The sequence below is a fragment of the Cetorhinus maximus genome, chromosome 4 (genome assembly GCF_964194155.1).
Source record: "Cetorhinus maximus chromosome 4, sCetMax3.hap1.1, whole genome shotgun sequence".
Lineage (NCBI taxonomy): Eukaryota > Metazoa > Chordata > Chondrichthyes > Lamniformes > Cetorhinidae > Cetorhinus > Cetorhinus maximus.
Window position 1 is genome coordinate 63,671,449 of NC_135882.1, and position 13,335 is coordinate 63,684,783.

The following is a 13,335-nucleotide window of genomic DNA, read 5'->3' on the forward strand; positions in this document are numbered from 1 at the left end:
AGCTTCATCACAAGCTGGAAAATCAATATCTGATTTATATTTATTCACAACTCCTTTATTGAAGAGCAGTGCTGCATGCCTCAGTGCACTGCAATGGCACTCGCTATAGCACTGCACGACATGATGTTTTCATATTTCAGAAATTTCATAATTTTTCAATCACTTGACTGCTATCCATTTATAAACTCACTGTAGAAAATATTAAAGGTCTCAATATGTAAACCTTCATCTGCACTGAAATATGTTATAAATTATTGAAATTTTGTCTAAAAATACAGAGAGAAAAATATACTTGGAACATTTACAAAATCCTATGCCCTAGGAATTACATCATGGTTTACTGGAAGATGAGTATTTCATACATTGATTTGAAATTCCTCTCTAGATTATTTCAGTGACAGTATTATCATATTGAACAATAAATGAGCTAATGCCTCTGATAAAGTTGCATAGAGGGAGATTTCAGATGACCATGTTAAACATTCATTTTTCCAACAGTGAAACTAGAGGGTTAGATTTCTTTAAGTTACCAGAAACAGATTTTTTAAAACATTTATTCATGGTATGTTGACATTGCTGGCAAGGCCAGCATTTATTACCCATGCCTAATTGCCCTTGAGAAGGTGTTGGTGAGTTGCAGCTTTGAACCCTACCGTGTGGTGAAGATACTCCAAGTGTTGTTAGATAGGGAGTTTCAGGATTTTCACCCAGTAATGTTGAAGATATATTTGCAAGTCAGGACAGTGTGTGACTTGGAGCGGAACTTGCAGGTGGCTGTTACGATCTTTGGCCACACCCAGGGAAGTGGGGGGAGGTCTGGTTAGGGACCAGTAACATTTTTAAAGTTGTTAAAGGTTGAGATTGAAGACAACTGCCTTGGAATAAAGCCACAAGATTCCATAGGTTTTGAACAAACACAATAAACTTTACTATACAAAGTTAGAAAAGTAAAACAATCTTCTATATACCTTATACTCCACAGTATGGAGCCACCAAACAGCTCCTAGGCCAGCTCCTAGGCCTGATCCTGAGCCACAGCTGCACAGCCAGCTCACAGCACTGTTGCTACCTGGATACTCTTCTCTGACTCCCGAACTGCTGTTTGTTTACCCTTGAACTGACCTGGGGGAACCAATCAAAACACTCTCACTGAGTCCCACCATTGTTAAAAGTCTGGAACCAATGTAACAGTACTGGAGCATGCTGTACCTTGAAATATTACAATCTTCACAGGGACATACAGATCAATGGATTTCCTAACACCTTTTTCCCTTGGAAGAAAGCAAGCTTCATTACAATGCAGGTTTCTTTACAATGGTTTAGCAGTTTCTTTACAAGAAGTACTTAACATCATAACTTTTAACAAATAGCTCATTACATACTATACATAGAAACTTTATTTTGTTTCACAACTACACATGTCGTATTATACAATTCACAAAGGTTTAACCAAAACATAAGTCAATATAGGTAACAATTAAGATTAGCAAGATTTAAACATCACAGAATTGTCATAACTCAACACTTGTGTTTTTCTTCCTCTAATTCTTAGTGTTTAACTTGACAAAGAATGTTTCACTTAAGTCCCAACTATGGTCCTCCTCGTCAACTGTAGGTGCAATTCTATCTTTAAATGCATTGCTCTTTCATTGTAAGGTTCTAATAGTTCATCAGCCTTGGTTTTTAATTCTGTATTCAACCAACTGTTCTGATTCATCAGCAATTCCTTTTCCTATTCAAGGCGATACTTCATAGACACTTCTGATGCTGAAGTTCATCAAGTTTCAACTGAAGATCTACTTTTGTTGAATTTGCTTCAACGAGTTTGTCATTTAGATATTTCAAGTCCTCATGCAAGTGTTTTACTTCCTGTGACTGACACTCCAATGCTCTCACCAGTTTTCATTTTTCACTATCAAACTCATCTTTTGCATGTGAGAGTTGGTTCTTTACACTGATCAGTTTCTCCTTCAATTGCTTGTTATTGGCATTAAGCTTCTCGTGGTTGGCCAGAGTAATTTTTTAGGAGTTTGGTAAGATCCGCAGGATCAATTGCTTGTTGCAATACAGTCATCAGGACGTTACTGTCTCCGTTAGCCAAATCATTACCCAATAAAAAATCTATCCATTCCATAGGTAAACTAGGAACAATTCCCACCATAACTAAGTCACTTTGTAAATTAACATGATGCAAGGGAACAACTTCGTAAGTTCCATTAACAACTGCTATTAATACTTTTTCCTTCATCAAACTATCTGGAACACAAGCTGTATCATCAGTCACAATCAATGACTGATCTGCCCCAGTATCTCTCAATTATTTAACTTATTTTGTTGGAGGAGTAAGGGAACACTTCTCCCTTCAAGATAAAACATTTAGAATCTCCAGTAGCTGCAGTCAAGGAAGAATTCTCTTGTCTATTCTGTGCTATAGCCCCCCCTAGTATGTTCTGGGGGAACATATTTCACACACTTTAGTATCCATTTCTTCTGGTACATCCTTTTCTGAAAATTCTTCAAGTGTTCTTACTTCTGCCACTGTTTTACTTTTCAGCTTCCAACAATGGGTTTTGAATGCCTGTTCTCACAGCAATAAAAGCATACTAGTTTATTTTTACCCTATTTATTCTCTACACTATCATCTTTCTTCATTGTAGACTCTTCTGCCTTCTCCGTAAAGCTAGTCTATTTTCTGCTCCTCCAGTTTCCCTGCTGGTTTACAGGAGGTCTATGGCCTCCTAGCTGCCTATATGATATATCATCCCATCTGCCAGAATTGCTGCTTCTCATACCTTAGAAACCTTACAGTCTTCCAGGTGTGACCTAATAGCTATTGGGATACTATTTTGGAATTCTTCCATTATCATTAGCTCTTTCACATTCTCAAAATTTTTTCTAACTTAAGAGATTGAAGCCACTGGTCCCACTGTATTTCTTTCCCCTAGCAAATTCTACAAATGTTTCATCCAGTCTTCAAAGTCTACAATTTCAATTGATATGCTTCAGGGACAAGCTCATAAGCATTAAACACTGCAGCTTTAACTATCTAATAATCTAAAGATTGTTCTTCTGAAAGGCTAGAATACACATCCATGGCCTTCCCAACCAAAACACTCTTCAAAATGAGAGCCCATGTGTTTTTTTTGGCCACTTTAGTTATTTATCTGCCTTTTCAGGGGAGATAAAATATCCCAACCCCCTCTTCAATGAATTTAGGCAATAGATGAAGATTCTTTGTCATGTTTAAGCTCGGAATGGAACTTGATTCGTCATCCGAACTATTAGACTTTCTTTCATTCCATACCCTAAACTTCTCTCTAGTCAGTTCATGTCTGATTTTTTTCTCTGTGAAACTCAAGCTCAAACTTTCACATTTCCCTTTTTCCATCTCAAGTTGCTTCACCTACAACTGAATTCTAGCTAATTCAACTGAATTGTTATCTGGATTCACTTTTGCTTCTTCCAATCCCAGATGCTGTACTATTACCTCAATTATTACTGCTTTCTTAGCCATGGCTCGGGTGAGCTTCCTAATGTCATTGTGCACTCACGCAATTGTTCGGTTGGAGGATACATGCGGGAGTCGACAGCATGCCCGCCGACAATTAAGCAGCCTATTAAGGCCCTTAATCAACTAATTGTTTGGAATTTTTTGCTGCCTGTCCAACCGTTCAGTTGGCAGGTGGGCAAAAAGACCAAGCGGGTGAGATGAGGTTTCGTCCAGTGATTTAAAAAAAAAACTTTTTGCACTCATATTTTACATATCCCTGCTCATGTGACAGAATCACATGAGAGAACATGTTTTCATTATTTTTAATATCTTTATTTTTATTGGTAAAATTCTTCAGCTCCCTGAGGCAGCTCTGTGCCTCAGGGAGCTTTTACTGCATGCACCCACGTGCATGTGCAAACACCAGTGCTCGCGCTCCTGCCGTCTCCACCCTGGCAGCGCTGCTGTGCGTGTTTCATGCCGGCTAGCCATTAATTGGCCAGCCAGTGTGAAATCCATGTAGGGGCCCAATTATGGGCGGCGTTTGGCTTTGCGACCACTCCCGGGCCAGCCCACCGCGCCCACCCAATGAGGGAAAAATTCTGCCCACCATTTCTTACTACTTCTGCTAACTATGTATACATTACACCTCTTCTTTTGAATTCAAGCCACTACAGTTTGTTTAAAAATACAAATGTTCCCTTTACACTTCACATTCTCAAACTTCCCATGTTTACCTAATTAACATTTCAAACCTAACTTCTCTTCTTACATCAAAGCACCCAGACTAGCTGCCTCTAATTCAATTAAGTCTTACACACACAAACTATTACTCTATTTTACAATAAATTTTACAATAAATTAAATAAATTAGCATAGGAAAGAAGGAGGTTCTAAGTGGTCTGGCAGGCTTAAAAGTAGATAAATCTCCAGGCCCGGATGAAATGCATCCCAGGTTGTTGAGTGAGGCAAGGGAGGAGATAGCAGGGGTGCTGACAATAATTTTCAATACGTCTCTGGCCACAGGAGAGGTGCCAGAGGACTGGAGGACAGCCAATGTGGTACCGTTATTCAAGAAGGGAGGTGGGATAAACCAGGGAACTACAGGCCAGTCAGTCTAACCTCAGTGGAGGGGAAACTATTGGAAGCAATTCTGAGGGACAGAATTAATCTACACTTGGAGAGGTAGGGATTAATCAAGGACAGTCAACATGGTTTTGTTAAGGGGAGGTCATGTCTGACCAATTTGATTGAATTTTTCGAAGAGTGGACCAGGTCTGTAGATGAGGGCAATACATTTGACGTAGTCTACTTGGACTTCAGCAAGGCTTTTGATAAGGTCCTGCATGTGAGACTAATAACGAAGGTAAGAGCCCATGGGATCCAAGGCAATTTGGCAAATTGGATCCAGAATTGGCTGAATGGCAGGAAGCAGAGAGTGATGGTTGAGGGATGTTTTTGTGACTGGATGCCTGTGTCCAGTGGGGTTCCACAGGGATCATTGTTGGGTCCCTTGCTGTTTGTGGTATATATAAATGATTTAGACTTGAATGTAGGAGGGTTGATCAGTAAGTTCATGGATAACACGAAAATTGGTGGGGTGGTGAATAGTGAGGAGGATAGCCTTAGATTACAGGAGGATATAGATGGGCTGATCAGTGGCAATTGGAATTTAATCCGGATAAGTGTGAGGTGATGCACTGGGGCAGGACAAACAAGGCATGGGAATACACGATGAACGGTAGGACCCTGGGAAGTACCAGGGATCAGAAGGACCTTGGTGTGTATGTCCACCAGTCCCTTAAGGTAGCGGGACAGGTAGATAAGGTGGTTAAGAAGGCATATGGGATACTTGCCTTTATTAGCCGAAGCATATAATATAAGAGCAGGGAGGTTATGCTGGAACTGTACAAAACGCTGGTTAGGCCACAGCTAGAGTATTGCTTGCAGTTCTGGAATCCACATTATAGGAAGGATGTGATTGCACTAGAGAGAGAGCAGAGGAGATTTACCAGGATGTTGCCTGGGTTGGGGAGTTTTAGTTATGAGGAGAGATTGGATGGACTGGGGCTATTTTCCTTGGACCAGAGGAGATTGAGGGGGGACATGATTGAGGTGTATAAAATTATGAGGGGCATAGATAGGGTAGACAGGAGACAACTTTTCCCCTTGGCGGAGGGATCAATAACTGGGGGCATAGATTTAAGGTAAGGGTCAGGAGGTTTAGAGGGGATGTGAGGAAGAATTTTTTCACCCAGAGGGTGGTGGGAATCTGAAACTCACTGCCTGAAAGGGTTGGAGAGGCAGAAACCCTCATAACACTTAAGAAGTATTTGGATGTGCACTTGCGATGCCGTGGCAGACAAGGCTATGGGCCTAGTGCTGGAAAATGGGATTAGAATAGTTAGGTACTTGTTTGACTGGTGCAGACTCGATGCACCAAAGGGCCTTTTTCTGTGCTGAAGACTTCTATGACTCTATGGCTCTATAACATTATGGAAACTATTAAATCTTCCTGACATTGGCCAGATCCCAGGACGTGGGGGGAGGTCTAGCTAGGGACCTGTAATGTTTTGTTTAAAGTTGTTAAAGGTTGAGATTGAAGACACTTGCCTTTGGAATAAAGCCACAAGATTCCATTGATTTTGAGCAAACACAATAAACTTTACAAAGTTAGAAAAGTAAAACTACAATATATACATATACTTTTTATACTCTAACATTCAGAATTAACATGAGGTACACATGAATTAATAGACAAACTGTGATCAAACACCCCACAGTGCACCTCAAACGGCAGATGTGGTCAAGACAGATCCCATGGATTTCTCAGCAACCCACCCAGATGTTCAGGATGCTGAGTCACCAAATCTCATTAAAAAAAACTCCATCTCCTTCATAAAGGATTCCAATTCTGCACTTGTGAAGATCTAGCCTCAGAACTCCCTCAGAGCCACTCTGATTCTGACACCTCCTGGTAATTTAATCCCTTTTCCCAAGATTGTATCCTCCAGGATTCTGGAGACTGTTTGCAAGCATCTAATTACTAGCACAATTTCAGCTTTTTATCAAGCAGCTAGCTTCACTGAGCTGGCACTGACCCTGAATTTCTCTGAGCTCCAATCTTTCTCAGCTGCCCCAAGTAAATACTGCTTGTGGGCTTCCTTGACACCACTTTCAGTTGCACTGAACTACCTGTGGCTCCCAGTGTTTCTTTTAGCCCTAATCTTTTCCACAGCGTGGAGTCACCAAACCGTTCCTGGGCCTTCTCCTGGGCCCCACTTGCACAGTCAGCTCACAGCACTGTTGCTGCCTGGAAGCTATTCTCCAACTGACTTCTGAACTGCTCTTTGACCTTTGAACTGATCTGAGGAACCAATCAAAACACTCCCAGCGGGTCCCACCGTTGTTACTAGGCAGGAACCAATGTAACAGCATTGGAAGATACTGTACCTTTAAATGTTACAATCTCCACAGTGACACACATATCAATGTGTTTCCTAACGGTGGTGTTCCCATGCTCCTACTGCCCTTTACCTTCTAGGTGGTACAGGTCACGGGTTTGGAAAGTGCTGTCAAAGGAGCCTTAGCGACTAGCTGCAGTGCATCTAGTAAATAGTACACACTGCTACCATTTTGTGCTGGTGGTGGAGCGAATAAATGCTTAATGGATGAAATGTTGATCCAGCAGGCTGCTTTGTCCTGGATGGTGTCAAGCTTCGTGGGTGTTGTTGGAGCCACCCTTGTTGAAGCAAGTGGTGAATATTCCATCACATTCCTGACTTGTGCCTTGTACGTGGTGAACAGGCTTTGAGGAGTGAGATGGTGAGTTAATTATGGCAGAATTTCCAGCCTGTGACCTGCTCTTGTAGCTACTGTATTTATGTTGCTAGTCCAGTTAAGTTTTAGGTCAGTGGTGACCCCCCAAGAGGTGGCGGATCCAGCAATGTTAATGCCATTGAATTTCATGCGGTAGTGGGTAAATTCTGTCTTATTGGAGGTGATCATTGCTTGGTATTTGTGTGGCACAAATGTTACTTGCCACTTATTAGCCCAAACCTGAATGTTGTCCAGGTCTGGGCACCGATTACTTCAGTACCTGAGGAGTTGAGAATGGTTCTGAACATTGTGACATCATCACCCACTTCCCTTAATCATAAGGTCAGGCCATTGGTGAAGCAGCTGAAGATGGTTGGGCCTAGGTCACTCTGCAGGAACTCTGCAGTGAAACCCTGGAGCTGAGAGGATTGGCCTCCCAACAACTACAACCACCTTCCTTTGTCCTAGTTATGACTATAACCAGTGGAGAGTTTTCACTCCTGATTCCCATCGATTTTGATTTTGCAAGGGTTCCTTGATGCCACATTTAGTGAAATGCTGCTTTGATGACAAGGTGCAGGTTTTGGGGAGGTTTTCAGGCATAAAACCCTTTTACTTAAAATATCTAAGTTCTGAATTCTTAATTTATAACAATGAGGTCCTCAGTTGTGCCTGACCTAATAAGGTATGAATAACCAGTATTTATGAATCAAGTAGAATTTATTAAGCAAAATGTTACATATACTTAACATAAGCAGTGAAGACAATATGGAAATTTCTTAGCCCTCAAGGCCCAGGCTTCTTTGAGTGCTGCCAGCATAAATGATTCCTTTTTTCTCTGAAGCAACATTTTGCTGAACTGTGTCTCAGAAGAATTATACCACAGAAGCAATGGTAAAACTGTGCCAAGGAGGACTCTGATTTCCCAACTTTTATCTCTAATTCTGACTGTCTCATTCCTTATTAGGAAAGAGTCTAAATTAACCTCTTTCATTGGCTTAGGATGATGGTCATCTGGTGTCACCCCACCTCTGTAACTAAAGTCATATAGATGAAGACAAATATCCATCCATTGTATTCCCTAGGCCCCCAGAGTTACATTCCATTGTGAACAAATAACTCATTCTTGTAGATGCACAAACAATTTTACATCCTCTTTTCAATAACACAACCTATCATGAACAACTCGTATCAACGTTGCTACCCTGCTCTCCTGGATACCAAGACACTTACAACTAATAATTCCTACCGTAATGTCAGGAAACAAACGTCTTCTTAAAATATAGGTGTTCTGTCCTACAGACATGGTTAATAGATTAAGACAGTAAGCTAAAATCTGTTAAAACACACGGGCCAGAATTTTATGTTGAATGAACGGGCGCCCGCCTGACCTGAAATTGCGTGAAATAGCGAGAGTAGACATCGGGTGTTTGGCCCGATGTCATTCTGCTCATGCACAACATTACAGCCAGCAGGCGCACGTGGGAGTCGAAAGTGCTCCCACTGGCAATTAAGCAGCAATTAAGTTTATTAAGGAGACAGTTAGTAAAGATTTTATGTGGCCCGTGCGCTTTTGTGGTTGGCGCATGGGCCAGTTGGCCAGGCGGCCTTCACGTCATCATACCATGCTCAATAAAATGTCCGGGATAAAATAAAATAGAAACTGTTTGAGGATTGAGGTGTTATGCGTTCTGCTGTCAGTTGCTTGAATTTGCATTATGGAGAGAGTTTGCGGCATTTTTTTTGTGCAGATTTCATTGTAACCCTGAGGCAGCTCCACAGCATTGGTCAGACTTCAGCCTTCAGGGAGCTCATTGGAAACGTCCACCCACACTCTCACTTCTCTCGGCGGCCGCCCTCTTCCTCCCCCCCACCGGCGGCAGCGCTGAGCCTCTCTCGGCGCACGTTTCCTGCTGGCCACCAGCTAATTGGCCAACCAGTGTGAAATCACACTTGGGGTCCAATCACAGCCAGAAGTGCATATCATGGCCACTTCCGAGCCCACTGATCAAGCATGCCCAACAAGCGTAAAATTCAGGCCATGGTTCTTGTCTAAAAATAAGGTGTCATACTAAGTTCAAGCTGCTGAGGTTCAAACCTTTTGCTTATTTCCTTAAAACTGACAAAGAAGCCTTAAATTGCACATAGTCTAATTAAAACAAATACAAAGGTCAGAATTTTATGTCCTGCTGGCGTACGTGCAGCCCACCCATCTGGCCGTGAAATAGCACAAGGTGACGTTGGGCAAACGTCTCGACCTCATCGTGCGCTCGCATGATATCTCACTCAGTGGGCACGCTTATAATTACTAGCAATTAAGCCCAGTAAGAAGGCACTTGAAAGCGATTTTTCATGGCCTGTCAAATCTTATGGTTGGCGGACAGGCCAATCGGCCAGGCGGCCTTTACATTTTTGCTCAAACCTCGATTCAGGGCGGGGTGAAATCTCCGTGGGGAAATAAAATAAAAAGAGATATTTGGGGACTTTTTTTTAATGAGGTATTCTTTCAGGCGCTTGAGTGTGTTGCATGGGCATATTTTGCAGCATTTCTTTGTTTTGTTTATTCTGTGGAGGTCTGCAGCTCCCTCAGGCAGCTGTCTGCCTTTAGGGAGCTCAGTGGAGGCGCTCACCAGCACTCGCGATAACATTGGTGCCCGCACTCTTCCTGCCCCCACAGGCAGTGCTGAGCCTTTCTCCAGGGACATTTCACGCTGTCTAGCCACTAATTGGCCAGCCAGTGTGAAATCGCGGTCGGGGGCCCGTTTCCTGTTCGCTCCCAGGCCCACCAGTCATGCGCACCCAACGAGCGAAGCATTCAGGCCAACTGTTTGAACCCAGACCCTTATGCATCTTTAAAGTCATTAAGTCCATCAAGAATAGTTTCTTGCAAACAGCTGCTGTCCTGTTCCCAGGCTGCCTTAACTGTCAATTGTCTCACTAGCAGAAATTCAAACTGAATTATTCAAAAGATGATTAAGATAAATCCATAAAAGTTACGACAGATCAACATAGATCCCTAAAAAATAATAGTATCAAAATTTTACAGTCCCCACCTCGAGGAAAAAGTGTCCTAACACTGATTTCTCACATAGCATATTTAATATTACTCTATTCACTTAAAATTCCGATAATGTATTTAACGCAACGCTTGCCCAAGTAAAAATGTTAGATGGAAGTATTTGATCCTTTGCATTAAAACTGAGGCATTAGTAACCCATAACGTAAGACCAGGTAAATGTTAGCCCTTCTCGTGCTAAACTAGGACAGTACCAAAAAAATTAACTTTGCTGTAAGTAAGTCAGGTTGACCAAAATTTTAGTTGTGGAAGCTAGTGCCTTAAAACCTTCGATTCTAAGGGCTAGTTCCTCACCAGAGATGACAACCTCTTTGATGACTACTTTACCAATGTGACAGTTGTTTCCCAGATATCATCCATGTTTTACTGGATAAACTGTGCTAAACTCTAATTATACAGATGTTTGTAGTGAACTGATAAGTGGAGAAGCCCTTAGGTACATGTCTGTTACCCTTGAAGGTTATTTCCCTTCCATAATTCTTTGTAATCTTGCTCTAGTTTGTTCTAAAACCCAATTTCTGTTTTCAATTCTCCAGTACTTCCCTTACTTGTATCTATCTTGTAGATACACCTACTATTTTCCTAACCCTTCAATTGGCCAATGCAACTTCATTTTGTTTCATTCCCTCTAACCAATTATTGTTGTGTTAAATATTACCCTAATTATTGTGAACACAGTTTCTCTCGGAAGTATGTGTCAATACCTCGATAATCTAAAAAACACAACTTTTACTATACTAGCCACCTGAACCATGTTGTGCAGTTGCCCAGTAACCAAACATGTTTGAGACCCATTCTTCAGTGCATTCCGCCACGCATTTTCACATGTTAATCATTCCACATGTTTGTGAAGGACACTTGTCCAATCACAACTGCACAATTGCATTGATATCTCAATATCATGCCTTCCTTTCTGGACTCTTATTGAAAGATCAAGGTGTGTGTATATGTGGGGGTTTCTGTGGCTGAGTCTTCACTTACCTCCCACTTCATGGTCCCAATGCTTTGTATGATGACCAAACTATCAAATTCACTTTTCTTTAAATAAAAACATAGGCAAGGACACAAACACAACCAAGGGAAAATTATTAAATTACGACTCTAATCTATACTTTCTTGACTTTCACTAAAATATACATGGATACCAGATTACACCCATAATGTTTTATCCCAACTTGTTATTCTGTGTTTTACCTTAACTCTTTTTCCTACTCGCAATCATTTTTTCTCATACAATTAACGATCCCATTAGTTATCACCCTATCTCATTCATGAGTATTGATGAAACTTTACTGTCCAATACAATGTTTGTCTCTCTTTTTGTCAGGAATCAAACATTCCATTTGATTCCAAGCCTTAACATATTTTGTTTGCTTATTCACTTGAGTCCTTACATGATAATTATTTTGTCTTTGTTACCGCTTTGTTGCAATTCTAAGTTCCCAATAGTCATACCCCAATGTTTTGTCTCCCATTTGCATCGTCTAAATTGGGTTAAAACAGAAGCAGAGTTCCCTTGTAGATCAAATGACTTATTGCAGGTTGCTAGACATTGAGTGGCTATTTGAAGATTAAAGGTAACTCAAATGATTTTCCCCACTTTTGAACATCTAAATTATTGCTATCATTTACAAAGTATGGCATCCGATTATTTCCTATTTCATTAAATCTTATGAGGATTAAGGAGCATTAAGTTATTTTTAAAGACCATTCTTAGAACCTTCTGTTGTCTGCAGAACAAAATCTTATTCCTCCATTACCTTATTGTTTTGACCATTCTTTTTTTCTTCCAGCTCATGATAGCATGATCTGCACAAATTTTACATTTTTTTCTCTTCTAAAATGTTGGTTTCTATTCCATAACCCCAGATGATTACTGATGATGAAAAATTCTATTATCTGTCACAGTTTCATTGACACTCTCCAAAGTTAACACTATCTCCCCAACTGCAAATCATCTCTGTCGACAGCATATAACATTCCTTATTCCATACAAGAGTGCTGTTAATTCTTAAGCTATTAGCATGTAAGTACATAGAAATAAAACAACAAATTATGCATATTTGCTTATTTTGTCGCTCAGATTACATTTTACTAGTTATAGGTAACCGACCATCTAATGTGAAGGAAATCTGCCACCCTTACCTGGTCTGGCCTACATGTGACTCCAGACCCACAGCAATGTGGGTGACTCTTAAATGCCCCCTGAACAAAGGCAAATATGGATGGGCAATAAATGCTGTCTGAGGCAGTGATGCCTACATCCACGAACGAATAAAAAGAATCATACTGATATAGTTTTTTAATATAAATTATCCCTAATTCAAATAGTGGTGTTGTTGGCTGACAGTATGTTCAATTTATTTCTCTTCAAACAGAAAAAAGTTCTTCCTTGATACTCAGAAAGCACCCACACTGTCTTCCCATTAGCTTTTTAAAAAAAATTAGAAGCTGCCTATCCCGTTAAACTTCCAGGTAAATTTCTCTTTGAGTGCTTGGATTAGCAACTCATATCAATTAATTTTTATCACTTTTTGTCCTTAATAGGCCCCACATAGCTCTTAGTACCCATTTCCTATTTATGTGTCAATGTTTTGGATTCCCTTTTACGTTAACTGCCATTCTATTCTCATATTCTCTCTTTGCCAATCTTATTTTCTTCACTTTCCCTCTTGACATGTTGTATTTGGCCTGGTTCTCACTTTAAGAATTCACCTGACTTGTATCATATACCCTCAGCAGGAGATTTCCTTGCTCAGGTTTGACCTGATGCCATGAGACTTCATGGGATCCAGAGTCAATGCTGAGGACTCCCAGGACCACTCCCTCCCAACTATATATTACCACACTGCCACCTCTGGTTGGGCTGCTAGAGTCATTATGACACAGAAGGAGGCTGTTTGGCCCGTTGTGTACATGCCGGCCCTTTCCTCCCTTTACCCTTGTAGCC